We start from the raw sequence: 27,325 nt of genomic DNA on the forward strand, positions 1-27,325 counted from the left end.
AATGAACTAATGCCCTCTAGTGGTCAAAATGCATTTAGATTAGAGGCAGTCTTCAAGGTCTAAGAAATTAGCATATGAACCTCCTAGGTTTAGCTTTCAACTAAGAATACCAAGAGAACAATGCAAAACTGGTGATAAAAGTAAATTGGGAAGTTGTTTAAAATTACATGCCCTATTTAAATCATGAAAGATTTTTTTGGACTTGACTGTCCCTTTAACTAGCTCTGAGTAGTGCCCTTTATTTCAGTTATGTAGATATGTAGCTAAATCAGCAATATAAGTGATAAACATGTCTATGAATATTTTTATCAGATAATGTTTACATGAGTGTATGTATATTTTAATGTAATTTATGTTGTGTTTTGTTTTGTTTTTAAACTCCTTATCCTTTGCAAGAGGTCTTCTGTCATGCTAAAACATTATTTATATATAGGACCAGCAGTGTTATCAGTATAACCAGGTACCACCGTGAGCTACCACCAAACTCACATATAATATAGCAAAAATTCAAAAGAGGTAGTCCTGAAGTATATAAAATCCCTTTATTTCTTCATTATGGGGATCCAAAGACAAAACATTATGGGCTAGATTACAAGTGGAGCACTATATTATCACACGCCATTCAGCCATTACAAGTGGCTGGTAATTGCTACCGCAAACTCGTGGTTAATTAAGATCTCTGGTTAATTTTATAAATCTGCCCCAAACGTCCCCAAAATACTGTCTAGTGTAGTTTATTAAAAAAAATTAAGATGGCGGCATCTATTTTTTAATAAAATGACTGCACTAAGGGGTTATAGTTGGTGGGAGTGGGGTGTTTACATTGTGCCTTTACATTGTGGTCTATGGGAACTGTATGTTCCCAGTAAATATATATGTATATCAGCATATACAGGGAGTGCAGAATTATTAGGCAAATGAGTATTTTGACCACATCATCCTCTTTATGCATGTTGTCTTACTCCAAGCTGTATAGGCTCGAAAGCCTACTACCAATTAAGCATATTAGGTGATGTGCATCTCTGTAATGAGAAGGGGTGTGGTCTAATGACATCAACACCCTATATCAGGTGTGCATAATTATTAGGCAACTTCCTTTCCTTTGGCAAAATGGGTCAAAAGAAGTACTTGACAGGCTCAGAAAAGTCAAAAATAGTGAGATATCTTGCAGAGGGATGCAGCACTCTTAAAATTGCAAAGCTTCTGAAGCGTGATCATCGAACAATCAAGAGTTTCATTCAAAATAGTCAACAGGGTCGCAAGAAGCGTGTGGAAAAACCAAGGCGAGAAAATAACTGCCCATGAACTGAGAAAAGTCAAGCGTGCAGCTGCCAAGATGCCACTTGCCACCAGTTTGGCCATATTTCAGAGCTGCAACATCACTGGAGTGCCCAAAAGCACAAGGTGTGCAATACTCAGAGACATGGCCAAGGTAAGAAAGGCTGAAAGACGACCACCACTGAACAAGACACACAAGCTGAAACGTCAAGACTGGGCCAAGAAATATCTCAAGACTGATTTTTCTAAGGTTTTATGGACTGATGAAATGAGAGTGAGTCTTTAAGGGCCAGATGGATGGGCCCGTGGCTGGATTGGTAAAGGGCAGAGAGTTCCAGTCCGACTCAGACGCCAGCAAGGTGGAGGTGGAGTACTGGTTTGGGCTGGTATCATCAAAGATGAGCTTGTGGGGCCTTTTCGGGTTGAGGGTGGAGTCAAGCTCAACTCCCAGTCCTACTGCCAGTTTCTGGAAGACACCTTCTTCAAGCAGTGGTACAGGAAGAAGTCTGCATCCTTCAAGAAAAACATGATTTTCATGCAGGACAATGCTCCATCACACGCGTCCAAGTACTCCACAGCGTGGCTGGCAAGAAAGGGTATAAAAGAAGAAAATCTATTGACATGGCCTCCTTGTTCACCTGATCTGAACCCCATTGAGAACCTGTGGTCCATCATCAAATGTGAGATTTACAAGGAGGGAAAACAGTACACCTCTCTGAACAGTGTCTGGGAGGCTGTGGTTGCTGCTGCACGCAATGTTGATGGTGAACAGATCAAAACACTGACAGAATCCATGGATGGCAGGCTTTTGAGTGTCCTTGCAAAGAAAGGTGGCTATATTGGTCACTGATTTGTTTTTGTTTTGTTTTTGAATGTCAGAAATGTATATTTGTGAATGTTGAGATGTTATATTGGTTTCACTGGTAAAAATAAATAATGGAAATGGGTATATATTTGTTTTTTGTTAAGTTGCCTAATAATAATGCACAGTAATAGTCACCTGCACACACAGATATCCCCCTAAAATAGCTATAACTAAAAACAAACTAAAAACTACTTCCAAAACTATTCAGCTTTGATATTAATGAGTCTTTTGGGTTCATTGAGAACATGGTTGTTGTTCAATAATAAAATTAATCCTCAAAAATACAACTTGCCTAATAATTCTGCACTCCCTGTACATATATATTTATGTGTTAATATGTGTATAACAATAATATGAGAATGGTACTGGCACTAGGACCCAGTGACCCTGGAAAAAAGACTGAGCTAAATGTAACAATAAAAGTTAAGAATAAAGGTTTAGGGTTTATTAAGTACTCTTTCCGAGTCTAAGTAGTAAGGAATTAAAAAATAACTTAATAATTAAAGGTAAAAATTAGGAATCAACCTCTATATAATAAATCAAACCCCACCAACCAAAATAATCAAGTGAGATAAAAAAAAGTGCATGTATTCACCCCCCTGTTTCCTGGCTGATAGCTGCAGTCGTCTGCATCAGGTGCCAGGGGTGAAAAAACATGCAATAACACTAATAAAATGCACAAACTAGTTTTTTTCAATGTGAATAGTAACAAGCAGAAGCCCCAAATGCCACCATTTAAAATACAGGCATGCTGCCTGCTATTCACCAATCATGGTGCAGCATCCAGAGCCGCCCCTCATACAGCCTATCTACGCTGTGCGTGGCTGTGGTGTGGGTGTGGGCGTGTGCTGATTCTGTGCATCACGATTGGTGGACAGATTATGACATCACATCACAGAAGACTAACGGCTAGATTTAGAGTTTGGCGGTAGCCGTCAAAACCAGCGTTAGAGGCTCCTAACGCTGGTTTTTACCGCCCGCTGGTATTTGGAGTCAGTCAGGAAAGGGTCTAACGCTCACTTTCCAGCCGCGACTTTTCCATACCGCAGATCCCCTTACGTCAATTGCGTATCCTATCTTTTCAATGGGATCTTTCTAACGCCGGTATTTAGAGTCGTGGCTGAAGTGAGCGTTAGAAATCTAACGACAAAACTCCAGCCGCAGAAAAAAGTCAGGAGTTAAGAGCTTTCTGGGCTAACGCCGGTTCATAAAGCTCTTAACTACTGTGCTCTAAAGTACACTAACACCCATAAACTACCTATGTACCCCTAAATCGAGCCCCCCCAACATCGCCGCCACTCTATTAAAAAATTTCAACCCCTAATCTGCCGACCGCACACCGCCGCCACCTACGTTATCCCTATGTACCCCTAATCTGCTGCCCCTAATACCGCCGACACCTACATAATACTTATTAACCCCTAATCTGCCGCCCCCAACGTCGCCTCCACCTACCTACAATTATTAACCCCTAATCTGCCGACCGGACTTCACCGCTACTATAATAAATGTATTAACCCCTAATCCGCCTCACTCCCGCCTCAATAACCCTATAATAAATAGTATTAACCCCTAATCTTCCCTCCCTAACATCGCCGCCACCTAACTTCAAGCATTAACCCCTAATCTGCCGACCGGACCTCACCGCTACTATAATAAATGTATTAACCCCTAAAGCTAAGTCTAACCCTAACACTAACACCCCCCTAAGTTAAATATAATTTAAATCTAACGAAATAAATTAACTTTTCTTAAATAAATTATTCCTATTTAAAGCTAAATACTTACCTGTAAAATAAATCCTATCCTAAGTTACAATTAAACCTAACACTACACTATCAATAAATTAATTAAATACAATACCTACAAATAAATACAATGAAATAAACTAACTAAAGTACAAAAAATAAAAAAGAACTAAGTTATAAAAAATAAAAAAATATTTACAAACATTAGAAAAATATTACAACAATTTTAAACTAATTACACCTACTCTAAGCCCCCTAATAAAATAACAAAGACCCCCAAAATAAAAAAATGCCTACCCTATTCTAAAATTAAAATAGAAAAGCTCTTTTACCTTACCAGCCCTGAAAAGGGCCCTTTGCGGGGCATGCCCCAAAGAATTCCGCTCTTTTGCCTGTAAAAAAAAAACATACAATACCCCCCCCCAACATTACAACCCACCACCCACATACCCCTTTCTAACCCAAACCCCCCTTAAATAAAGCTAACACTAAGCCCCTGAAGATCTCCCTACCTTGTCTTCACGACGCCGGGTTCACCGATCGATCCAGAAGAGCCTCCGATGTCTTGATCCAAGCCCAAGCGGGGGGCTGAAGACGTCCATGATCCGGCTGAAGTCTTCATCCAAGCGGGAGCTGAAGAGGTCCATGATCCGACTGAAGTCTTCTGTCAAGGGGCATCTTCAATCTTCTTTCATCCGGATCCATGTTCATCCCGCCGACGCGGAACATCCATCTTCACCGACGACTTCCCGACGAATGACGGTTCCTTTAAGGGACGTCATCCAAGATGGCATCCCTCGAATTCCGATTGGCTGATAGGATTCTATCAGCCAATCGGAATTAAGGTAGGAGAATTCTGATTTGCTGATGGAATCAGCCAATCAGATTCACGTTCAATCCGATTGGCTGATCCAATCAGCCAATCAGATTGAGCTTGCATTCTATTGGCTGATCGGAACAGGGCTTGGATAAAGACATCGGAGGCTCTTCTGGATCGATCGGTGAACCCAGCGTGGTGAAGACAAGGTAGGGAGATCTTCAGGGGCTTAGTGTTAGGTTTATTTAAGGGGGGTTTGGGTTAGATTAGGGGTATGTGGGTGGTGGGTTGTAATGTTGGGGGAGGTATTGTATGTTTTTTTTTACAGGCAAAAGAGCTGAATTCTTTGAGGCATGCCCCGCAAAGGGCCCTTTTCAGGGCTGGTAAGGTAAAAGAGCTTTTCTATTTTAATTTTAGAATAGGGTAGGGCATTTTTTTATTTTGGGGGTCTTTGTTATTTTATTAGGGGGCTTAGAGTAGGTGTAATTAGTTTAAAATTGTTGTAATATTTTTCTAATGTTTGTAAATATTTTTTTATTTTTTGTAACTTAGTTCTTTTTTATTTTTTGTACTTTAGTTAGTTTATTTCATTGTATTTATTTGTAGGTATTGTATTTAATTAATTTATTGATAGTGTAGTGTTAGGGTTAGACTTAGCTTTAGGGGTTAATACATTTATTATAGTAGCGGTGAGGTCCGATCGGCAGATTAGGGGTTAATTATTGTAGGTAGGTGGAGGCAACGTTGGGGGCGGCAGATTAGGGGTTAATAAATATAATATAGGGGTCGGCGGTGTTAGGGGCAGCAGATTAGGGTACATAGGGATAACGTAGGTTGCGGCGGTGTACGGAGCGGCAGATTAGGGGTTAATAATAATATGCAGGGGTCAGCGATAGCGGGGGCAGCAGATTAGGGGTTAATAAGTGTAAGGTTAGGGGTGTTTAGACTCGGGGTACATGTTAGAGTGTTAGGTGCAGACTTAGGAAGTGTTTCCCCATAGGAAACAATGGGGCTGCGTTAGGAGCTGAACGCTGCTTTTTTGCAGGTGTTAGGTTTTTTTTCAGCTCAAACAGCCCCATTGTTTCCTATGGGGGAATCGTGCACGAGCACGTTTTTGAAGCTGGCCGTGTCCGTAAGCACCGCTGGTATCGAGAGTTGCAGTGGCGGTAAATTATGCTCTACGCTCCCTTTTTGGAGCCTAACGCACTGAAAACGCAGCCATTCTGTGAACTCTAAATACCAGCGGTATTTAAAAGGTGCGGCCAAAAAAACGCATGCGTTAGCTACGCGGGTCGTTACCGACAAAACTCTACTGACAGAGAACCCTCATATCACACATGTAACTCATTATCATTACACAGTGTACATAGTGATTGTCTACACTAACCCTCACTGCACACAGTGATACTGCAGTGTAGATCATTCTGTTAATGACAGAGAACCCTCTTATCACAAGATTAGTGTATAACAATGCAGTAAAATCCTGGTTAGTAGTACTGTATGTGTTCCTGAGTATTACACATATTTGTGCATTCGTTGCAATGGGAGGAAATTGGTTACAGTGCACACAGTGATGCTGCAGTATAGAACATTCTGTTACTAACAGTGAACCCTCATATCATACATTTAGCTTGTTATTGTCATTACACAGTGTACACAGTGATTGTTTACACTGACCCTCGCTGCACATAGAGAGACTGCAGTATAGAACATTCTATTACAGACAGAGAACCCTCATATAACACATGTAACTTATTGTCATTACACAGTGTACACAGAGATTGTCTACACTAACCCTCGCTGCACACAGCGACACTGCAGTATAGATCATTCTGTCATAGACAGAGAACCCTCTTATCACACATGTAACTTGTAATTGTCGTTCCACACTGTACACAGTGATTGTTTACACTATCCCTTGCTGCACACAGAAGTACTGCAGTATGTAACATTTTATCACTGACAGAGAACCCTCATATCACACATGTGACCTGTTATTGTCAATAGACAGTGTACACAGTGATTGTTTACACTAACCCTCGCTGCACACAGTGATACTGCAGTATAGAACATTCAGTAACCTGTTATTGTCACTAAGTTGATATATACACTAGCCTCAATTATGATGTCAATAGGGGGTAGCATTGGGAGTGGATCATTATATAGCAATCATGATAATAACAGTGCAATCAATGCACACTCTCATCTTAAAATGGCATGTGTGTGCAAGACTCTAGAATAATTATAACAGGTGTCAACCACACTACTCATAAATCAAAATTATTAGATGTGCAAATTGAATAATAAATCAGTATAGAAATTTATCTAGGATAGAATTCAGATATCAGGAATGGTAGTATCCCCCCACTGTACCGCAGTGGAAGGTTCATTCCGTAAAGATAAAATTAACTGATTATATGATACTTAAAATGGTATAGCTACCAACCATCCACTCAAGATAGATCAAATATTTGTTAACCAGGTGGGTGTACAAATAATTACAGAAAAACCCAAAAATTATTATCTTCATTCATTCCATGAGGCATGATTGAATTTAATCTAAATATCCAATTGGTCTGCTTTTGGAGCAGTATTTGTTCGCACCCACTGCCTCTAATACCGGGTTTCACTTGCTCCAAACCCCAACATGTAAAGGTTCCTGTGCCTCCTCCATGATTGGAGAGGAAATGTCTAGCCACACTAGTGATTTGTTTGCCTTTCTCCAAATCTCTACGGGCATTACGGATATTACTTAGGTGTTCCGTCATGCATTTACCCAATTTTCTAGTGGTCATCCCAACATAGAAATGTTCACATGAGCATGAGATGCAATAAATCACATTAGTGCTTTGGCAGTTAATATGTGTATTAATCCTTCATTTCTTATGGAATCGATCAATCATAAATTCTTTCTTAATCATGTGTTGACACACCTTACAGTTCCCACAAGAAACAGTTTCCACAAGAAACAGTTTCCACCTATATAGTGGTGTTTTTTTTGCATTTCTATTGAAGTGGCTTGTAGTGAGACGGTCATTAAGGTTAGGTGCTCTTCTAAAGGTGAATGAGGGTTTTTCTGGTAACAAGGATGCTAGTTGTTCATCTCCCAGTAAAATATGCCAGTGTTTTCTTACAATATCTGACAATATGTCACTTTGCTGATTATAGGTGGAGATAAACCTAAGTGTGTTAGTGGAACTACGTTATTTAGGTCTCAATAAATCATCCCTGTCCTAGATATTCCCCATATGGGAGACCTCTAACAGTTGAGGGGTGATGAAAACTGGATACATGTAGGATGTTGTTAGTGGCCGTTGGTTTCCTATAAACATCAGTTTCAAGCTTATTGTCAACCTTTTTAATGGTTAAATCCAAGAATTGCACATTACTTTCACTAGATGTGAATGTAAAAAAAAAGCCAAATGGGTTATCATTGAGTGTTTGAATAAATTCCTCTAATATTTGCCCCGGTACAGACCATATAAACACAATATCGTCTATATATCTGGACCAATGGGAGATGTATTGGGTGAAATTAGTAAGGGATTCATGAAATACTACCATTTCCTCCCACCAGCCCAGATATATATTTGCGTAGGTGGGGGCAGATGAAGTGCCCATGGCAGTGCCACATATCTGTAAAAAGAATTTGTCATCAAATACAAAATAATTATGGGTTAGTGTAGACAATCTCTGTGTGCACTGTGTAATGACAATAAGTTACATGTGTTATATGAGGGTTCTCTGTCTGTAATATAATGTTCTATACTGCAGTCTCTCTATGTGCAGTGAGGGTTAGTGTATACAATCTCTGTGTACACTGTGTAATGATAATAAATTACATGTGTGATATGAGGGTTCTCTGTCAGTAATAGAATGTTCTATACTGCAGTATCTATGTGCAGCGAGGGTTGGTGTGGACAATCATTGTGTGCACTGTGTAATGACAAGGACAAGCTAAATGTATGATATGAGGGTTCACTGTCAGTAACAGTATGTTCTATATGTTGGGAAATACAACAGCATGTACTATACCACATGTATGAACAACATTGATGCTGTAGATGGCGCTGTTCAGTTTAGATTGCTGATTGTTTATATCTGTGATCTTGTTCATTCTTTTATACAGGAAGGAAGTTGTTTTTTAATCTCTATTGTGTTTTTCCTCCTCTGTGTGTGCTGACTATAGTTTTACAAGTCCTTTGGTATGTTCCAAATATTGCTGATGCATCTGTACAAGTAAAGCCTAATGCAGTTTTCTTTAAAAGCTTCCAGTGTCTTTTTGATACATACACCAACAGGTTATGGGCCCAGACACTGAAGAAAAAGAAACTACAAGTCAGTAAGTGTTGCATCTATGATCCAAGCAAATACTGTGTGAGGAAACAAGAGCTGCATCCAAATTACTGAAAGATGGCAAGTGGTTCAGATGTGAAATATGCAATAGCGAAGTTAAATAATACCAACTACCAGCTGTGGAAGTTTAAGCTTGAAATGCTGTTATCCAAAGATGATTTATGGGAGGTGCTGGATACAAACAGACGCACTGATAATCCAGGGGAATGGGACAAGAAAAACAGACAAGCAAAAGCAGTTATAAGCCTGTTAGTGGAGGATGATCAACTCATTCACATAAGAAAAGAAAACACAGCTAAAGGTATGTGGACTGCACTACAAAAACTGCATGAGCGTTCAAACTTAAATAGTAAACTATATTTGCTGCACAAACTATATAAGATGAGGCTGGAAAAAGGCCAGGAAATGTGTGAACATGTGAATGCTATGCTAGAGATTGTGGAACAGCTATGTGCAATTGGAGAAGAAATTAAAGACAATCATATAGTAGCATTGTTACTATGCAGCCTTCCAGAGTCATATAGTGCCCTTATCAATGCTCTAGAAACCAGACCTGAACAAGAACTAACACTAGAATATGCTAAGGGAAAACTAATTGATGAATATAATAGAAGAAAGGAAAACATGCATAGTGAAGAAAATGAGAGATCAGAGGTAGCTCTGAAGGCGCAAGAAGGCACAAAACAAAACAGAGAAACCAGAGTGTGTTTTCGCTGCAAAAAGGTCGGTCACCTGAAAAAGAACTGGTCAATCTGGAAAGCTGAGCAGCGAAGGTTAGAACCACCTACAAGAGAGAGAGCTAAGGCAGCCACAAAGCAAACTGCAGCTGCATCATGGAGCGGCAGCTTTAAAGTGACTCAGAATAGTACACCACACGGATGGTGCATTGACTCAGGGGCAACTAGTCACATGACAAGTGACGAGACATTCTTCACAGAAATTGATTTCAATACTAAAGATAAAGTCTTCCTAGCAAATGGGAAAAGTATTACAGCTGAAGGTAATGGTCAAGGGTTCCTGACTTGCATCACACCATCAGGAGGTAAGCAAGCATTCTAGTAAAGAATGTTCTGTATGTCCCAAGTTTAGAAGGAAGCCTCCTATCAGTGAAAACTCTTGCTAACAATGGACTCACAGTTCAGTTCCAAGGCAATGAATGCACAATTCGAAACAGGAAACAAATCCTAGCAAAAGGAAGATTGAACGAACACCTGTACAAACTTATCACTGAAAGGAAGCAAGCCAAAACAGCCATTCATAATCCACACAACAAATGTATCCACCTGTGGCACAGGCGATTAGGGCATCGAAACCCAGAGGCCATAAAGGAACTTGCAAAGGAAGGTTTATCAGAAGACATGATAATTTTGCCTTGTGACATGCTCATGAAGTGCACATGTTGTATCAAAGCAAAGGCCACACGTACCCCACTTCCACAAGCCAGTCAAAGAAAAACCACTCACCCCATGGAACTCATACACAGTGATGTGTGTGGACCAATGAAAACCCCCACACCCGGCGGGAACAGATATTTACTGACTTTCATTGACGATTATTCCAGGTACACAACAACATATCTGATGAAGCACAAAAGTGAGACATCAGAGAAACTTCAAGAATTTATAGCTACATTCAGCAATAAATTTCAACGGAAACCAGGAACAATACGTACCGACAACGGAGGGGAATATATGAGTAAGGAAGTGGAGTCATACATGAAGAAACAAGGCATTATACACCAAACGACTGTACCATACACTCCTGAGCAAAATGGTGTTGCAGAAAGGAAAAATCGCACCCTCATAGAAATGGCAAGATGCATGCTTTCAGACGCCAATTTACCTAACCAGTACTGGGGTGAAGCAATAATGACTGCAACATACTTACAGAACAGGCTACCATCAAAAACTATTGAGAGCACCCCATATGAAATGTGGAATGGATCAAAACCTAGTATGGGACATATTAGAGTGTTTGGATGTAAAGCATATGCCCATGTTCCAAGTGAGAAACGCTCCAAATTAGAGAACACAGCCATAGAAGGCATTCTTATGGGCTACAGTGAACAAAGTAAAGGCTATAGAATTCTTCATCCAAAGACCAACAAGATCACAATAAGCCGCAGTGTTTATTTTGATGAAAGTCAAACATCAGAAAAAATGTCCCTCGAAAGCCATAAAGAGAACCTCTCCACTGAATCAGCAAGAGATGCTGACCAAAGTGAAGCTGTACAGGAGACAGAGCAAGAAGTGGAGCTCACAATAGAAAAAACAGCTACTCACAAACCAATAGAACCCACTGAACAACCAGAAATCAGAAAATCAACTCGGGTGGCGAAAGGTATACCACCCCGCAAGCTGTCATACATCGCTAAGACACATGAAACACTCGAACCAACATCCTGGGAAGATATTGAAAAATTGCCAAAAAGGGAAGCCAACCAATGGAGAAAAGCAGCCGAAGAAGAAATAAAATCACTTCAGGAAAACAAAACCTGGACACTCACTGAGCTCCCCCCCGGTCGCAAAGCTATAGGAAGCAAATGGACTTTTAAAGTAAAATACGATGCAGAAGGAAATATCCACAGATACAAGGCAAGATTAGTTGCAAAGGGATATTCACAGAAATTTGGAGAAGATTATGATGAAACTTTTGCTCCAGTTGTAAAACACTCCACCATCAGAGCGCTCCTTAGCATTGCAGCCGGAAAGGGAATGCAAGTGAGGCACCTGGACGTCAAAACTGCTTTCCTATATGGAGACATCAAAGAGGATCTCTACATGGAACAGCCACCTGGATTTGAGAGGGAACCGAACCTTGTATGCAAACTTCAAAAGAGCATCTATGGACTAAAGCAAGCTGCGAGAATGTGGAATGAAAAAGTGAATGAAGTACTCATGAAACAAGGATTCTCAAGAAGCAAAGCAGATCCATGTCTATATTCAAGGCATCAAGAAAACAAATGGATATACATCCTAATTTATGTTGATGACATCATAACTTGTTTTGAACAAGAAGGGGACTGTGACCAAATAGTTCATATATTAAAACAGAACTTTGAGATTAAAGAACTAGGGAACATCACTTATTATTTAGGAATCCAAATAGAAAGGGAAGAGGATGGAAGCTATCTTCTTAACCAAAGTCAGAAAATTACAGAAATATTAGAGCAATTTCACATGCAAGATGCAAAAGAGGTGAAAACACCTATGGAACCAGATTACCTGAAAAACAACGGAATAGATAACCTGTTACCCAATAACGACAATTACCGCAGGGCAATTGGAAAATTGCTATACATTGCCACCGTGACAAGACCAGACATTGCCGCAGCAATAGGTATACTCTGTAGAAAAGTTGCGACACAATGTCAACGCGACTGGAATGCAGTAAAGAGGGTGATACAGTACCTAAAAGGAACAATTCGTATGAAGCTGCGACTGCCAGCAACATCAAACCCAAAACTAATTGGATATGTTGATGCTGATTGGGCCGGAGATACCACTGACCGCAAATCTACAAGTGGTTACATCTTCCAGTATGGAGAAGGAACAATAAGTTGGTCCAGTCGAAAACAAGTGACTGTTGCACTCTCTTCAACGGAAGCAGAATATATAGCAGCAGCACATGCATGTCAAGAAGCAATTTGGATTTGTCAACTTTTTCAAGACATGGGACTGGATGTGTCTAAACCCATACCAATTCTCGAAGACAACCAAGGGTGTATAAAGTTGACACAATCAGAAAGAGTGAATCCTCGAACCAAGCACATTGATGTAAAATATCATTTACTCAGGGACATGCAAGAACAAGGTATTATTGACATTCAATACTGCCCATCGGAAGAGATGACTGCAGACGCACTCACAAAGCCGTTGCCAAAGGAACGGCATTGTTTTCTTCAAAAGAAACTGAATGTTGTGTAATTATGTACATGCCGTTGAGAAGGGGTGTTGGGAAATACAACAGCATGTACTATACCACATGTATGAACAACATTGATGCTGTAGATGGCGCTGTTCAGTTTAGATTGCTGATTGTTTATATCTGTGATCTTGTTCATTCTTTTATACAGGAAGGAAGTTGTTTTTTAATCTCTATTGTGTTTTTCCTCCTCTGTGTGTGCTGACTATAGTTTTACAAGTCCTTTGGTATGTTCCAAATATTGCTGATGCATCTGTACAAGTAAAGCCTAATGCAGTTTTCTTTAAAAGCTTCCAGTGTCTTTTTGATACATACACCAACACTATACTGCAGTATCATTGTGTCCCCTGTAATCCATTTCCTCCAATTGCAACGATAGCACAAATATGTGTAATACTCAGGAACATATACAGTACTACTAACCAGGATTTCACTGTATTGTTATACACTAATCCTGTCAGAGTCTGTTTACACACTATATCTTCTGTGATGTGATGTCATAATCTGTCCACCAATCGTGATGCACAGAATAAGCACACACCACACCACAGCCACACACAGCATAGATAGACTGTATGAGGGGTGGCTCTGGATGCTGCACCATGATTGGTGAATAGCAGGCAGCATGCCTGTATTTAAAATGGTGGCATTTGGGGCTTCTGCTTGTTACTATTCACATTGAAAAAAACTAGTTTGTGCATTTTATTAGTGTTATTGCATGTTTTTTCACCCCTGGCACCTGATGCAGACGACTGCAGCTATCGGCCAGGAAACAGGGGGGTGAATACATATACTTTTTTATCTCACTTGATTATTTTGGTTGGTGGGATTTGATTTATTATATAGAGGTTGTTTCCTCATTTTTACCTTTAATTATAAAAAGTAATTTTTTAATTCCTTACTACTTAAACTAGGAAAGAGTGCTTAATAAACCCTAAACCTTTATTCTTAACTTTTATTGTTTAATATGTGTATATACACATATTAACTCATAAAAATATATGTATATCTGTTGCCATCGTTATGCGACTTACCCCCTTCACTGGCACTGAAGTTCTGATGCCTATGGAAGCGTGTTCTCATTAGCACAATGATTCCCAGCAATGCGAACGTGAGGTCAGGTTTGAATTGTTGTGAACTTGTAACACCAGAGCACATTAGCGTGTGCTGGTATTACACAGTGGGGCGCAAATGTCGCTTTCATTAAAGCAATATTTAGCACTCCACTTATAATCTGACCCTATGTCTTTGGATCCTCATGATGAAGCAATAAAGGGATTTTATATACTTCAGGACTACCTCTTTTGAATTTTTCAGTCAAACGAACCCAAGGAGCATAAAATGCGATTGCGCTCAAGTGTTTGCATTTACTTTCAACTAAAATGAGCACTAGTTAACGCAGGCGCAATAGTAAACCACTTGTAACCTAGCACTATATTTTAATTGTGTAGCTATTTAGCAAAATCAGCTATAAAAAAAATCTGAAAGCGTCATGTCTGTTTAAAATTAGTAAATACATTAATTATATATTTTCCGGTCTCCTTTCTCGCTCCTCTCCCTTGTTTGCTCCACGTCATATAATTACCTTATTTCCATGATATATTAATTTTGTTAATTTGGCAATAAAGTTTTTTTCTCAGATGCAAAAGGTTTATTGCATAAAGAATTTGCTTGACTTGAATTATGTGAAAATGCATTAAGCATGCTAAACTTTATAAAGGTTAGCCCTTAAATTCAAGATGTGTAAAAATATATATATTTTTTCAACTTTAATCCCAAAATATTGTATTTTTTACAGGGCCCTCAAGGACCTAAAGGCGAAAAGGTGAGGTTCAGATTATTTCCAGAGACCCTCTCATATTTTAGTGTTAACATTTTGCTTTTACTCCCACCCTTATATTAACATTACATTCCCATATATTGCTATATATTTCATTTCTCAAGACACCAGCAGTTGGGGGAGTTCTCTATAATTGTAATAAATGTCATTGCAAGGAAGTAACATGATTAAAACCTCAGGATATTTCACTCTATCACATCGTAATTTCGGAAAGCTAGTGTTGTGGAGTTGATAAAAATTCATCAATAGATTGATGATGGAATAATTAAATCCAGTCCTTCCTAATATCAGGGGATTTTTTTTTTTCAGTGTTAAAAATTTTCAGACAACGCACAAAATTAAACAAGGGAATGGTAGAAATTGGTGTTCAGAAAAAAATGATGTATATATGTATGAGATCGTCACGTTATGGTACAATCTAAACAATTATATCAGCAGCTGGTGTTCATATAATGTAAATGTGTTCATAGTTATAATCATAGGATCCCTCAATACTATGGAAAAACACTAAATAAATGGCCAAATAAATATCTATAGCAATGTATAAACCATTAGCTTTTTCCCATGTTACAGCTACTCTGTAGAGTATATTACCTTGTTCCATCAAACAGCTTCATCTATTTTCATTCATTTAAAGGGAAAGTAAAGTCAAAATTAAACTTTGGTGATCAGATAGCGTATGTTATTTTCTACAATTTTTCCATTTGTTTTGTTCTCTTGGTATCCTTTGTTTGAGTAAACCTAGGTAAGTTCATTACACTATTGGACGCTAGCTGATGGCATCTGGTGAGCCAATGACAACAGGCATATATGTGAAGCCACCAATAACCAGCTAGCTGCCGGCAGTGCATTGCTGCTCTTGAGCCTACCTAGGTATGCTTTTCAACCAAGGATACAAAATAAACTAAGCAAACTTAATAATAGAATTAAAATGGAAACTAGTTTAAAATTGAAAGCTTCATAAAAATGATTAAAAAGTTGAATTTTAACTTTACTATCCCATTAATAGTTATTGAAGGGACACCTAAATTTTTTTTTAAAAAAAGCAGGTACATAAATGGCAATTTATCACTTTTGGTGTCCTAGTTTGCATTCTGAAGATCCAAAACACTTCCTGATTGTCTAAATAATTCTCTTTATTTTCCCCTTGTTTTACTTACAATTTTGAATCACACCAACTTGAGCTTTTGTTTTGCTAATCCAGACATTTTTATTGATATTTAAAAATAAAACAATTAAAAATATTTAAAAATTACTTTTTCCCCCCGTCAATAAGTCACAGTCTTCATCGCCTGTGTCTGGTTATTTAAAAAAAAATATATTTTTATTCTAAAAATGCCAATACTAGTCTATGTTTATTTAAAACAACAACTACTGCTAGTCTGTTTTCGGAAATGTACTATCTTAGGGTATGACGTATACAAACGTATTATAAATGATATAAAACTACCTTTAGGTTGTATGTCTAAACTGTATTGAGACATGTAGGTATTGTCTAAATGACATAAGATAATGCTGTGTAGTAAAAGAATTTGCATTATTAAGATATTGCTGTGTACCCTTTTCCCATCCCCTCTCCAAGCTGTCCCATTTTACATATGCAAATATACATACAGTATATTCTAAAATCCAAACCTTTTCTGGTCCCAAGCATAAAGGATTTTGTACCGATATTAATTTTCCTAATCATATCATCCAGCAGATGAGATCCCACCACAATACTTGAGTTGGGTTGAGCAATTTAAAGGGACATTAAACACTTTGAGATGGTAATATAAAATGATAAATTGTATATATAAAACAACTCTGCAATATACTTTCATTATTTATTTTGTCCTCTTTGCCTGTAATTCTATTCTGAAATTGTGAGCTTTTCAGTTCCTGTTAGAAATGGAAGTGCAGAACACTGTTAAATCCAGCACAACCATTGGCTGCACACTCTAGTTACCTATTTATAACTGACCCTAATTGGCCACAGCAGAGAAGGTAACACAAGTTACAACATGGCAGCTCCCAGTGTTTTATAGACACTAAAACTTTACACTTATTTTGTTACTTTTTAAACAACTAATGAAACTTTAAACAATACATCTACATGTTACTCATGGACTAATCTTTTCTTTGAAGGCATCATTCTATCTAGCATGTATTTAGTGTTTAATGTCCCTTTAATGCCTGTAAGGTTATGTTATGTGCTGCAAAATCTATAGAGCCAGAAAGTAACAATGTTTATTTAACTGCAAAACAATCATTCAGGAATCTTCCCTTTCAAAAGAATCTTGAAAATAAGTTGTAACTGTCACGTGAAGGCATAGCTGTTCGATTGTTGTACTATTTTTTAACAATTGTACAAAACAAAATGCTTGCCTTGCAAATGAACAGCTACACGGCATAAACATAATACTATAACTTACAAAATCTAGAATTGGTGATTTAATAATCAATTCCCCACCTTGTGGTTTAAATACATCTGTGATATGCATATGTATGTGAACAAACTACTGACTGTGTTTTATGTATTTCTAGGGGGAGCGAGGAGATATTGGCCCTAGGGTAAGACGAGAAACCATTTTTAATTTAGCTTCTAATATGTGCATGTTGTATACTAAGAATCTGGCATTTAAATTGCTCTGATTCTAGTGAGCCATTAGTGTTTGTATCCTGTTGTTAAACAATCTACATAAAGCAGGCATGTTGTATTTATATTTATTAATAACCGATGTCACAAAAATAAAGAGCTAATAGCATAGTTATTTGTATCATTTAGAAAATGTTGCACTGAACCACAGAACATGCAAGAAAACAATTTAGAGATTGTGGCAAACTGATTTCTGTATCCAATTGAAGGCTATAAAATGTGTGCCTCATGAAGTCTTACAGATTTAATTATTTAATAATGTTGTAGTAAAATGGACATGTTGTCTGTTAAGGTCGTTGATTTTGGAATAAAATACATATTGCTTACAATAATGGGCTGGAATGCAATGACATTACATGATACTAAGCAGATCAGTAGTTTTAGAATACCCCTGGGTTACACTTTTCACAAAATCAATTTCTTATCAAAATCAGACAACTGACATATTTAAAAGATGAAACATCAAGATAAGATTTAGAAATGCCTATTACATTTTATCACACTGCTTCAATCAAAGATAAAAGGAATAAGAGAAGGTAAATAGGGATATTGTGTGTAAGGACACATTTTTTTTTCTCTTTATCCTTTCTTTTTCTGAATTTGATAAGGCATATAAAGTAACATACTGTATGTATATATATATATATATATATATATATATATATATATATATATATATATATATATATGTGTGTATATATATATATATATATATATATATATATATACACACACTCTCTCTCTCTTTTTGTCTAATAGTAATACTGTAGTAGTTTAGCTAATAGTTAGATGTAAAATATATTTTTAGTGGATATTTACCAGATGCAGACAATAAATTATGCCTTTTAGTGCATTTAGTATGGATCAAAAAGAACAGCACTGTTAATGAATCAAAGTAATGGCTTGAGAATGATTGCTCTGTAGTCTTGTATATTTACTATACAAAATCAAGTACAGTTTATAAAGGAAAACATTTGTTTGCTTTTTGATACATTTCACACAAGGTTTATCAACTACTAATGTGTAATTTATAGCTAAACTAAAGTGTATTAAAACTTTAAAAACACTGATAAATACATTTCCTAGAATAATGTAGAGTTGAATTATTAAAAATTACTTTTATTGTGAACTCCATTTTCATTTCTGTGGCCAAGCTTGAAAATATATTTTATAAATAAATTTGTCTTATCAGTAATTTTGAATTAAAAAAAAAGATTTAAACAGTAAGTTTTATGACAACGTCATCTATAGAAATCATAGCCGCTGTCAACTATATTAGACATTTGTTGTGCTAAATACTTTAGAATGTTATACAACTGCACAAATAATTAATATTTTATTTGAAATACAGTATAGATTTACCATTTGTAACAAACAAATACATGGTTTGTTTTTTTATTTTGACAATTTATGGATTTTAGAATATTGTACATTCATCTATAAGTGTAGTTGGGGTTTGTAATTTATATAAATATTTGTTATTTAGTTGATATATATAATTATATAGAAAGCGTAAAATTAATATTTATAGGGGATTTCCTGAAATTGAGTAATGTGGGTGAACATAACCATATTACCTACCTCTGTGATAATTAGTTTCAGTTTAATATAAGTTCAGAGAGAGTCTTATTATTTCTCTTCAAAAATTATAAGCCCTATATGCAGCACGTTCTTTTAATTGCAGCATAGGAAATATTAAATTAAAATTTCCCTTTTAAAATATAAACGTAGAAGAAAACATAGCCAAGGCCAACATTATACTGTATCCAACTGTAAATAAATGCTATTTAAAGGGACATGAAACCCAACATTTTCTTTCTTGATAAAAAGTTTCCAATTTACTTCTATTATCAAATTTGCATCAATCTCATGTTATTCTTTGTTAAAGAGCTATCCAGGTAGGTTGTGCGCACATGTCTGGAGCACTACATGACAGGAAATAGTACTACCATCTAGTGCTCTTGCTAATGTACAACACTCTTGCAAAACTACTACCATATAGTGCTGCAATCACACTTCCTGCATTTTCATCAAAGTATAAAAAGAAAGCTAAGAAGATTTGATAATAGAAATAAATGGAAAAGTTGTTTAAAATTTCTTGAAAGTAAAATGGGGGGGTTTATTTCCCTTTAACAGTAAATCAAAATATATGATAAACAAGTGTGCACCCCTTGCAATATACCAACATAACCTGCATTATTAGACTGTTCATATGTCTCCAACATCAAAATGACTAAGCCAGCAATAGTGACATAATTGTGACATGCATCCCAACAAGTTTCATTTTAAAGGAAGAAACAATTATACAACTTCTCCACAAATGCTTGTATTGGTATAAAACCATCACGTTTATTTGTATAAAATGATAAAATAATAGGGACACTAGTACTAATCTAAGGCACTTTGTCAGTCTGCCACACTTCTTCAGTAGTTTTTTAGTTTAAATCTGAGACACACAGGCTGGGTATGCAGCCAGGCGGCTCAGGGAGAAGTCAGGGCAGTTTTGTGGAGTTGTCAGGTGAGCCGGGGTAGAGTCAGGAGGGTTTGCTGCATGACTTTTAGATTAATGGTGGAGTTTGGATCATTTGTTCCTTTTTAGTTTGATTTATTCTCATGTTTCACCGTGTGATTCTACAACATAAATACACCTTCCTACACCTGGATCAGCCTCACATTGCAGATTAGTTGTTCACTTTTGTGTTCACAAGCATTTATTGGACTAGTATTGTTTTTATATTGTGTAAATGGAATTTGCAGCACATTTGTGTTACTTTTCTATTTTTTTTATTTGAATTGCAAACCTTACCAAAGAACTCATCTTTATATAAATTATTTATATTTATATTTTTATTTTATTATATCTTTGATAGATATTTAGAATACAATCAATTATAAATTATTAGATAAACAAGTCTAGAAATAATAATGCAGAAAAACTAATATTAAATGAATGATAATGATGGAGCTTACATTTCATTCTAGATGTTAGTAATAAATTGAGTGTTAGAGTGGGAGGTGCTAAAACCAATTGACCTACAAATTGAACTCATTTTTCTTTGTCAAAATAATAAGTGAACTTCATTCCCACATGTTCCATTTTGACTTGACCCCTAAGTGCACATAAATATTAATGAAATATGTACATTGTTATTTGAGTTACAATTATCATAGAAGATTGAATAATATTTTCTTAAAAACTAAGATGCTTACTTTAAAGCTTTTGGGTCAGAGTTTGTGACTTTACTATGTGTGAAATATGTAAAATTAAGCTGCTGAAAACTATATAACTATATTTGTTGACTACAATTTAACTTGCTTTTATTAATGAATATCTTGTCTTAAATGTCTTAAATTTTACCATTGAAGGGAGATTTCACACAGGAATATTAGCCCCAGGTGTTAAATAAAGATTAATTTGCATTAAAGCTTGGATATCCTTATGCTTAGCACATATATAAGTAGATATTGGCAAACTTCACAAAATAAGTAGATCCTGTCTCACTAAAGTATGGGCACCCTTGTATTATACCTCCCCATGTTTTGAAAGCAACCTGGGCATGGGGTCAAGTCTGGGCATTTAGAGAAGTTTATTAATTTCATTAAATTTATAATACAAAAATAATAATGTACTTATTCTAAACACTTTAACATAAATTTTATACAGTTTACCATATTACTCTACATATAGCTGTTGATTTCAAGACTATTTATTAAATGTTTTTTTTAACCATTGAAGTAGTGTCATGGTCATGACCATGTTTACGTATTTTGTTCCTGCAAGTGTATAATTCTGCAGCCACACAGTGAGCAAATGACCCGAAGTTCACCCACCTTACAACTGCAATTTAATTGCTTTTAATGTTAGGGTCTGGCCTCATTCTTCAATCTCTACATCCGTACAAATTACTTCATACAAAAAGCTGTGACTCTAATTATTTATAAATTCTATGAGAACTCTGGGCCTAAAGAATAAAAAAAAGTTAAAAAAAAACATGACCCCAGGAGCAATTACAATATTTTTAAGAACAGAAATAGTATTCTCAAGAAGGATTTTCATGAAATGCAAACAAAGGTCATAATGGAAGGGAAACACCAAGAACAATAAATATTGGAGATAGACAAAGTCATTAAAACAGCTGAGCTATAAAAATGATACTATCTTGAAATAAGTTCAGATATGCAGAGAACTATTACACTAGAGAAGCTCTGTGTTCACCATATTCAGTCCCTGTATTATTAAACTACTGTTAATCAGTTTTAAATAATCAAATGTAATTTGATTTCATTGTGGCACAGAACCTCACTTATCCCTTCTTGTTATATTCACACCTTCCTATTTCACGCATCTTCACCTCATCCTCACAGTATCCTAACTGCCTCCTACTCAGTGTACAAATCATTTGATGAAAAGGAAGCACTGTTATACATATACATTCCTCCCCTAGGCAGCAAGCTACAGAAAATCCTCAGTAGCTCTTTCCCACTGAAGCTCAAGTTAAATGGAATTTGATTAAATGTGTGTCTTTGAGAGCCAAATAACTGGGCTTGAGACTGCAAAAATGTTAACTTTGTATTATATCCGTAATATATACAGTATATTTATTACAAGTTTGTACTGAAAATATGAATATAGATAGATTAATAGATATAAAACCTTGGATATAAGCACACTCTCACTAACAATGAGCCACAGAACCAGGTGCAATGTGGAATCCAATATGTAAAGTATGTATGTAAATATATATATATATATACAGTATATATATTTATATATATGTGTGTCTGTGTGTGTATATATATATTTATTAATACATAAATCATAATTTCTTTAAAACTCTTACATTTTTAAAAGCTTCTCATTGCAGTGCTAAAATGAGATGTCAATTTAGATATTGCAATTAACTGCGCCTCTTTGATTCTAGATGAAACATGGAAGTATTTAAATATTTATCCTGTGCATGTGCCTTCCACACATTGCTTGGCATGCATTATGAACCTCCAAAAATCTCATTGCATGACAAGCAGTTGAGACGATGATTTCGGAAAGGTCTGTGTCTGTAGTTACTGAATATTTGTATTCCATATAACATCTTGCAATGATTTAATTGAATTGGACATCGTGTACACAGTAATTTAGTTATGTTTGCCAAGCCCAGACCTGGAAGTATTTGCTATGGAAACAAGCCCATCCCTTTGAATAGATAGCAGTTCATGGACATTGCGTTATTTAACTGTATTGTACTTATGTTTTGCAATGAATATGATTTTTACAAATAGCAATGACATTTTAATTTTAAATACAAAGTTCCATTGAGAAGACCATACAAAATGTATAATCATTTTAATCTGCCCTACTTTAAGGTGTAGCTGCATACTAACTTTCGAACCTCTGCACCCCACCAAGAGAAGAAGACTTCTGGGTACTGTTACACCTTCATGGATTAAATTTGCTAGAGAGCATGGAAAGATGCCAGTTGCTCAGTATGAAGTAGTTCAAAGCATTGTAATTGCCAGTGTATACAATACAGACTACTTCTTATGAAAAGAAAGCTTTGACATTATGGAACAATTAGTGGTTTTTATTTTGCTTATACAGTAGGGTACAAACATCGGAGTCCACCACCACAATCTGCTTTTGTATCATTGTTTCAATTTTTTTTATTCATTTGACAAAATATACAGTATTTCTCAAACAAACAAAAATAGTTTTCACAAATAAAAGTAAACAATAATGGCCAGATTACGAGTTTTGCGTTAAAAGCTGTGCAGTGCTTTTTTTCTCACCGCTCACTTACCTGCAGCGCTGGTATTACGGGTTTTTACAAACCCGGCATTAAAAGGCAAGAAGTGAGCGTTGAGCAAAATTGTGCTCCTTACCGCACTTCAATACCAGCGCTGCTTAAGTCGGTGCAGTTAGCTGGTTGTACGTGCTCGTGCACAATTTCCTCATAGGAATCAATAGGGAGAGCCGGCTGAGAAAAAGTCCAACACCTGCAAAAAAGCAGCGTAAAACTTAGTAACGCAGCCCCATTGATTCCTAAGGGGAAATAAAATTTATGTTTACACCTAACACTCTAACATGAACCCCGAGTCTAAACACCCCTAATCTTACACTTATTAACCCCTAATCTGCCGCCCCTGACATTGTCGCCACCTACATTATATTTTTTAACCCCTAATCTACTGCTCCGGACATCGATGACTCTATAATAAACATATTAACCCCTAAACCACCGCACTCCCGCCTCGCAAACATTAGTTAAATATTATTAACCCCTAATCTGCCGCCCCTAACATCACCTCCACCTACATTATACTTATTAACCCCTAATCTGCTGCCCCCAACATCGCCGACACCTACATTATTTTTATTAACCCCTAATCTGCCGCCCCCAATGTCGCCGCAACCTACCTACATTTATTAAGCCCCAATCTGCCGCCCCCAACGTCGCCGCCACTATTCTAAATTTATTAACCCCTAAACCTGTCTAGCCCTAAACCTAACAGCCCCTAACTTAAATATAATTTAAATAAAATTACTATCATTAACTAAATTATTCCTATTTAAAACTAAATACTTACCTATAAAATAAACCCTAAGCTAGCTACAGTATAACTAATAGTTACATTGTAGCTAGCTTAGGGTTTATTTTTATTTTACAGGCAAGTTTGTATTTATTTTAACTAGGTAGAATAGTTATTAAATAGTTATTACCTATTTAATAACTACCTAGCTAAAATAAATACAAAAGTACCTGTAAAATAAAACCTAACCTAAGTTACACAAACACCTAACACTACACTACAATTAAATAAATTAACTAAATGAAATACAATTAAATAAATTAAATACAATTAGCTAAAGTACAAACCCCCCCACTAAATTACAGAAAATAAAAAACAAATTACAGATCTTTAAACTAATTACACCTAATCTAATAGCCCTATCAAAATAAAAAAGCCCCCCCAAAATAAAAAAAAACCCTAGCCTAAACTAAACTATCAATAGCCCTTAAAGGGTCCTTTTGCGGGGCATTGCCCCAAAGTAATCGGCTCTTTTACCTGTAAAAAAAAAATACAAACACCCCCCAACAGTAAAACCCACCACCCACACAACAAACCCCCCAAATAAAAAGATAACTAAACAAACCTAATCTCCCCATTTCCCTGAAAAGGACATTTGGATGGGCATTGCCCTTAAAAGGGCAGTTAGCTCTTTTGCGGCCCAAAGCCCTAACCTAAAAATAAAACCCACCCAATACACCCTTAAAAAACCTAATACTAACCACCTGAAGATCGACTTACTATTCTGAAGACTGGACATCCATCCTCAAGGAAGCGGAAGAAGTCTTCATCCAACCGTGCCAAAGTCATCAACGAAGTCGGGAGAAGTCTTCATCCAAGCCGGGCGAAGTGGTCCTCCAGACGGGCAGAAGTCTTCATCCAGACAGCATCTTCTATCTTCATCCATCTGACGCGGAGCGGCTCCATCTTCAAGGCATCCGACGCGGAGCATCCTCTTCATCCGGAGTCTTCTTACTGAATGACGGTTCCTTTAAATGATGTCATCCAAGATGGCGTCCCTTAGATTCCGATTGGCTGATAGAATTCTATCAGCCAATTGGAATTAAGGTAGAAAAAATCCTTTTGGCTGATGCAAACAGCCAATAGGATTGAGCTCGCATTCTATTGGCTGTTCCAATCAGCCAATAGAATGCCAGCCAATCGGAATCTAAGGGACGCCATCTTGGATGACATCACTTAAAGGTACCGTCATTCAGTAAGGAGACTCCGGATGAAGAGGATGCTCCACGTCAGATGTCTTGAAGATGGAGCCACTCCGTGTGGGATGGATGAAGATAGAAGATGCCATCTGGATGAAGACTTCTGCCCGTCTGGAGGACCACTTCGCCTGGCTTGGATGAAGACTTTTCCCGGCTTCGTTGAGGACTTCGGCCCGGTTGGATGAAGACTTCTGTCGCTTCCTTGAGGATGGATGTCCGGTCTTCAGAACAGTAAGTCGATCTTCAGGGGGTTAGTGTTAGGTTTTTTTAAGGGTGTATTGGGTGGGTTTTATAATTAGGTTAGGGCTTTGGGCTGCAAAAGAGCTAACTGCCCTATTAAGGGCAATGCCCATCCAAATGCCCTTTTCAGTAAGCTTTTTATTTGGGGGGTTTGTTGTGTGGGTGGTGGGTTTGTCAGGGTTCAGCCTGGAATTGAACCTGGGACCTGTCTCTATTTCTGCAGCTGTTGTTTCCCAGCCTGTTGTGTTACCACTATGCCACCAGATGGCTTGATCACAGGGAAGGAATATTGTGATTTTCTGTTTGCTGCAACTTTGGCTCTCTGGCTCCACCTGCTTGCCAGCTGAAAGAAATCATTTAATCAGCAGCCTGCCTTTATCTGGGAGCTTTGTTTGCAATTTGGTGCTTTCACATTAAGAGTGATACTCTGAAACACTCTCTGCTCCTGTTTCCTGTGAGAAATAGTTATCTTGGATTTCCTGGTTCCTTACTTCTGTTTCAAATACTGACTTCTCTTCTGGATAATTCCTTGGTACTGTGTTTCATTTTTGGACTGAATTCCTGGCAATTGAACTTGCCTAAAACTTTATTTCCTAAGGACTGATTCAGGTACTTTTGCTTGCTTGTTTCCTGATACTACAAAGTTCCAATTGCAGTCTATGCAAACATCCTGTTTGTTTCTACAAAGTACCAGTTTGCAGTTTATGCAAGTTTCCTTAAAGTACCAGTCTACAGCATATGCAGATATCCTGTTTGTTATTACAAAGCTTTGCATCCCTGCCTGTTATTACAAAGAACTGTTTTCCTGCCTGATACAATACAGTTCCAGTCTACAGCATATGCAAATATCCTGTTTGTTATTACAAAACTTTGCATCCATGCCTGTTATTACAAAGAACTGTTTTCCTGCCTGATACTTCACATTTTCCAGTCTACAGCATACGCAAATATCCTGTTTGTTATTACAAAGCTTTGCATCCATGTCTGTTATTACAAAGAACTGTTTCCCTGCCTGATACTTCACAGTTCCAGTCTGCAGCATACGCAAGTATCCTGTCTGTTATACAAGATCTGTTTTCCTGCCTGATTCTACTCAGCTCCAGTTCTACAGCATATGCAAGTATCCTGCTTGTTATTACAAAGCTCTGATTTCCTGCGTGTAATTTCACTGTTCCAGTCTAGAGCATATGCAAGTATCCTGCTTGTTATTACAAAGCTCTGCTTTCCTGCGTGTAATTTCACTGTTCCAGTCTAGAGCATATGCAAGTATCCTGCTTGTTATTACAAAGCTCTGCTTTCCTGCGTGTAATTTCACTGTTCCAGTCTAGAGCATATGCAAGTATCCTGCCTGTTATTATAAAGAACTGTATTCCTGCCTAATACAACAACTTATAGACTTTGTCTTATCTAATTGCATATCTCTGCATTGCTTTATCCTATAAATAAAACCATCTCCTTTATTTCCTAAAACCTTGTACCTGTTTAATTATGCCTAAAAGGAAAGACTCACGCAGACAAAACACAACATTAATCCCAAAACCTGACACCTCTGCACAACAGCTCCTTACTCCTGAACCTGCTCCCTTGCAGAGTATGACAGGGTTTTACTGTTGGGGGGTGTTTGTATTTTTTTTTTTACAGGTTAAAGAGCTGATTACTTTGGGGCAATGCCCCACAAAAGGCCCTTTTATGGGCTATTGATAGTTTAGTTTAGGCTAGGGTTTTTTTATTTTGGGGGGCTTTTTTATTTTGATAGGGCTATTAGATTAGGTGTAATTAGTTTAAAGATCTGTCATTTGTTTTTATTTCCTTAATTTAGTGCTTGTTTTTTTGTG

At 37.1% G+C, this 27,325-nt stretch overlaps 1 protein-coding gene across 1 annotated transcript in view; it reads left to right on the plus strand.

Moving 5' to 3' along the window:
• COL23A1 (collagen type XXIII alpha 1 chain) overlaps positions 1-27,325 on the plus strand; it is a 267,708-nt gene that overhangs the window by 92,721 nt on the left and 147,662 nt on the right. Inside the window, exons 3-4 of the mRNA XM_053717243.1 lie at positions 14,787-14,813; positions 17,355-17,381. The gene's annotated coding sequence lies outside the window, so the exon portion shown is untranslated. The remainder of the gene's footprint in view (positions 1-14,786; positions 14,814-17,354; positions 17,382-27,325) is intronic.

The sequence above is a fragment of the Bombina bombina genome, chromosome 6, assembly GCF_027579735.1.
Source record: "Bombina bombina isolate aBomBom1 chromosome 6, aBomBom1.pri, whole genome shotgun sequence".
Classification (NCBI taxonomy): Eukaryota; Metazoa; Chordata; class Amphibia; order Anura; family Bombinatoridae; genus Bombina; species Bombina bombina.